Below are 5,430 nucleotides of genomic sequence, written 5' to 3' on the forward strand. Positions count from 1 at the left end.
CAAGATTTTGCCGTGCCCTGCCAAAATTTTTACGGACTGGACGCGTTTACGGTGTCTGTTCGGGCGGGATTTTCTGCGTCGACCCGTATTTTAACGGTTATTTTGTGGGTCGCCACTTTTTACGGGGTCGGCTAGAGATGCTCTAAGCATCGTCCGCAGAAGCACATCCATAACCACTCCCCTCGTCCTCCCTGCAGCTTGTGTCGCTGTGCCGGCTGCACGTCGGCATCCCATCCACCGCCACACCCACGCTCGTGCTGCAGCTCGTGCCGCCGCATCATCTGCATAGCCGCCGATGAGCCGGAAATGGAAGCCGTCCTCATCCTGCTCTGTCCAAACACCGTTGTTGACATTGCCAGGAACACCCCGTGCACGTTCAGTGCCAAGGCATCTCGCTAGTTTGCACGCATTTACCCTTACATTGAGGTGTTTGGTTCTGGGATTTGTAAGGTAAACCAATAACGATGGGACTTACTTACATTAATTTCTGTTTGGTTTAGCTTCGCCGTAATTAGATACCGTGTAATCATATAGCACGCCTATTCAAATTTGATAACATACATATATCTCCATTATCTCTTTGCTCTCTCAGCCGGATTCATCGCCACTAATCTCTCTTTCTCTCTCTCTCCGTACTCCGAACTCCAAATCACCATGACATTGGCCGACGTAGGCCGATGCCTTGAGCAGTGTCTTCGTCTCCAGCAAGCCATCACCATGACATTCTAATCCTATATTTTTTGATTCGTGTGTTTTTAGAATCCCATGAATCACAGAGTCCCTTGGTACATAACGCGCGCGCGTGCAGCTGTATAGACGCGTCTGGTGGCATGGGCCCACTTGCAACTATATTTAGACTTGCATTAACATTCTTCATCAAAAGCTATCATCCTTTTGGTTCTCTTGTTGGATTATAGCCTGCTGCTATATTTCTTTGTGATATATAGATAGTTTTATGTTTCATGACTAGTGGAACCTGGTTAATGGTTACTGGTCTATTTGGGATTACTATAAAATATGCCACCTCGCCTGTTCCAGTCACGCGGGCTTGTCACCCCATGCCATGCTACCTTCAAAACAATATGCCACCTTGACCGAAATCATTGTTTTGACCTTTTCAATAATTTTTGTCACAAAGTGAACTCGACATGAAAGTATTTCATGATGTGACTCTTTTAGCAACGCCATAGCCCGTGGCGTTTCTTCTCCATACAGAAACGCCAGAGTAGCTCGCATTTTAAATCCACATTCAAATGCCTAGCTAGCTAGCGTTTCTAAACCACATGAAAACGCCAAGCAAGTGGGCGTTGCTGCCCACGCCAAAACGCCATGATCCTTGACGTTTGTAGCTAAAACTCCCGCCGGCCCTGCCCGGGGTCCAGGTGCCTGGCCGCGCCGTTCCTCTGGAAGCTACCATACTGGCCACTAACAGCAAGTCTTCCATGTACGCACGTCCGACTGCTAACAAATCCTGGAATCTCTCCACGATTTTCACGACCCGGCCATGCAACTATCATGCAGTAATTAACCAACTAACATACTATCCCAGCTCTAGTTATCCGTCCAGCCTTTTGACTCCAGCTTCACGCTGCAGTCTCGCCAGACACGTCACTTCGCACGACGAGCTCGCTTTGCATGCCATGTACGCATCACACGTACAGCTTCTGGACTACAAAGACGCACAACTATCCACGTCCAACTACATGCATGGCTGACACTAAAAATGCAAATACAGAAACGCCAACGCCCCGTGGCGTTTCGGCCTGGACGGCAACACCAACATGATTGGCGTTTCCATATGGATCGAAAACGCTAGCTAGCTGGGCGTATGAATGTGGATTTAAAACGCGAGCTACTCCAGCGTTTTTATATGAAGAAGAAACACCACGTTTTATAACGTTGCTAAAAGGGTCAAATTATAAAATATTTTTATATCGAGTTTATTTTGTGACAAAGATTATTAAAAAGGTTGGAACAGTGATTTTGGTCCGCCACCTTGCCGCTCGACGCCGATCCTTGTCTGCTGTGCCACTAGCCAACTAGTACTAGTAGCGTTTTGAGTTATTTCCGTGCTTTGAAGGTGCAGGCCCTGATTAATTAATAGGTCCCACACGGCTAATTGTGATCGTTGGCGACCCGCTTAAAAGGGGATGCTCGTGCACCTGTCTCGCCGGGCCTGGTGGCACAGGGGCAAATAGTCGGCAAGGGGCGGGGCGATGCACTTTCCACGGCGACAGGCAGGGCCGGACTTCTCGGTGTCGGATTCAGGCGGGCACTCCATGGCGCCTGCGTCTGACCCTTAATAATTACTCCCTCCGTAAATAAGAGGGAGTACTAGCTTATATACGAAGGGAGTAAAATATATAAGGCGGATCCGACCTCTCCCGAGAAGGGCCCTGCTCGTTGCCAACGTATTTCGCCCCCACACTTGCCACTTTTTTTTTTGAAGGGAGTAAATTTAGTGATGGATTGAAGCGCATCACTTCGCTTTTGGCGTTCCTTCGTAGATCTATGGATTTCACCCCTACAAACGAAATTCCACGCTCCTCTGTCTTACTCGAGTGAATTGGTTTCGAGAGCATTCCGTCACTTTTTGGCGACTTTCAGTTTCAACCCGATTCACCGCCTACGTGCCCTTTACGCCCAGTCGTTCCAAAGAACACTTGCCCCCCCGTCTTACTGCGGTTGCTGGCATGGAGTTAGCCGGGGCTTCTTCCTCGACTCCTTTCATGATCGCGCACTCGACGAAAGAGCTTTACAAGCGGCATTGCCCTTCATATCATAAATGAAAAGTGTTCAATTAGAACATGCGAGCGTGACTCAATTGGTCTTAGTTAGTTTTCGGGATGGAGTGGAAGAAGGGCGGAGACTCTCATTGACCGAGGAGCCGTATGAGGTGAAAATCTCATGTACAATTCTGTAAAGGGACAGTAAGGGTGACTTATCTGTCGACTTTTCCACTATCAACCCCAAAAAACCCAACTCCGCCTTACGTAAAGTTGCCAGAGTATCATGCAAGAGCACTCTAAAATACATTAGAGATGGACCAACCTATAAATGAAAAGAGCATCGACACACACGCATTCAAACTAGACGACGTTGGGGCCATGTACCAAAAATCCCATCGATTTAATAAAATTGGCCAAATCAAAAGCTGCTTTTACCATTGTGTCCATCGATGGGATCTTCGAAATTAGACCCCATATATATGGACATGTTCCAATGAATATTTTCAAAAACCGACTTTTACCATGAAAATCAAGTTTCCGTTGTGAACATGGTTTTCTAGGACATATCAATGAAGTTGAGATTTTTTTTTGCGAGGGTAAAGAGTTTTATTCCATTAGAATAGGGTTACAATCGAGAGACAAAAGTTCCTCTATGCACGGTGATCCACGATCTAGCCATACAACAGTCGCATTCTCAATACGACTATACAAAGCCAACCGATTTGTTACCCTATTTTGCTCACGCTTAATTTTCCATGGAATAAACTCACGAAGTACCATAAGATGCTTGATCTCAGCTACCAAATGTCCATATGCCGACCGAGACAGGTTATCACCGTTTAGGGACGCCAATGCCTCCGAGGAGTCCAATTGCACTATTATAGGAACATCACTATATTGAGCCGCGAGATTCATACCTTGCATCAGTGCATGCAACTCAGCCTCTAGTGCGTCATTGCAATTAAATAGGCAACGATATGCAGCAAAAACCACACTTTCATCATGTCTCCTCAAGATCATGCCAGCTGCCGCCGAGCCATCCATCGAAGAAAATGTCCCATCAACAGATAGTGCAACCCGATTTGTCGGCGGTGGTGACCATGGAAGCGCGCTAGAAACCACACCAGCACGAGTAGCTGAGCTGTCCTCCATTAGCAGAACCTTCCCCTTCAAAATGAAGTTGAGAATTATTTTGAATATGAATAAAACTCGACCTCATATGATTTTTTTTGCAATTCTTAATGTTTCTCGTCACGAGACTTTCAAAACTAGATCCACAGGCACTGGTTTCGATCGATATTTTTGTAAAGCTAGTGTTTAAGATAAATCTACTTTTCTCTCACAAATAGGAACGGTAACCAGGTGTTTCACCGTATGTTATGCATTCTATGAGTGAAAAGCAAGTATCACGTATATTTCCGTTTGCACGTTTTTAAGAGATCGCACCGGTATTTTTGAAAAGAAAATTAACGTGACGATAAGTAGCCTGCAATACAACCTTATATTTCCATCATACAACTTTTCTAGAAACACAAAAGGAATTTAAATGATATACACAAACCCTAGCCGTTGCCGCCGCTAGGCCCTCCTCCCTTCTCCCTTCTAGTTAATTACGCTGCCACCAGAGGGCTGCAGGCAAAGCCCGGGCGCAGCGTATCTCGCGGTCGCAGTTTGGGTGGAGGCTCGCCGATTGATGCGGGGGTGACAGTGGTGTGCGGCATTCGATGGAGTGGTGCGAGCGGATGTCGAGAACTGAGGTGCGGCCTCATGGTATTGCACGGGGATGCTGGGCGGGCGTGACGGGGCACGTTCGTAGTGGGGGCGCCAATTGGACCATGCTGTGGCCCATATCTGGAGGCGTTGCGATGGTGGGTGCCACGGTGGCCGCCTCTTACCGGTGTGGTACTCTAGGTGGTTGCGGCTACGCTGAGGCTGTGCGGATTAGGCCTGGTCCGATATTTGGCAGCATTACTCCAAAGATGTGATCTATGGGCGATGTCTTGAGGAAGAAGGCATGTATGTGCAACAGTGGCAGTCGATTTTATGGCCAGTTCAGCAGTTTCTAGTGATGAGACCTCCATGGCTACAATCCCATGTACCGGTACACGCGCGGCAACATTGACCTACTGTGTCCTAATATAGGGTTCTCTAATGTAGCGCACATGTGATGGCGTGGTCCTACGCTACTAGGTGATTGTGGCGACGAGACAGGATATCTTAGATCTTCATATACGGCGGCTACATCGAGTATAATTTCTTGATTGAATCTACCTTCACAGATGAGAACGATGTAGCATAAGGATGATGTGGGATCGCCGGAGTATCCCAAATTGAGATTGTGGGGGTTCTAGCGACCTTCGATGTACTGGCCCTTTGGTGGCGATCGACACTTCTCATGGCTCGACTGCTGCTTGTTTTAGCAAGATATTCACTTGTGTAGTATCTCAAATCAAGATTGTGTTATGTACATAGTTACTGGGATCACGGAAAGTGGTGGTGACTATACATGTTGGCTTTCATTTGATGGTTGATGGATCAATATTGTAACACAAGTTTTTTTTCTTTAGTTCTCGCCATTCCACTAACGTTAATACTTCACGAATGAAGAAACTTTGGTCTCCTGCTGGATGTGCAGGACCAAACACTTCGGAAGAAAATTAATCAATACCATGGTCATTGAAGAAATTTGGAGCAACTTCCC

Source organism: Triticum dicoccoides, chromosome 7A (genome assembly GCF_002162155.2).
Source record: "Triticum dicoccoides isolate Atlit2015 ecotype Zavitan chromosome 7A, WEW_v2.0, whole genome shotgun sequence".
NCBI lineage: Eukaryota > Viridiplantae > Streptophyta > Magnoliopsida > Poales > Poaceae > Triticum > Triticum dicoccoides.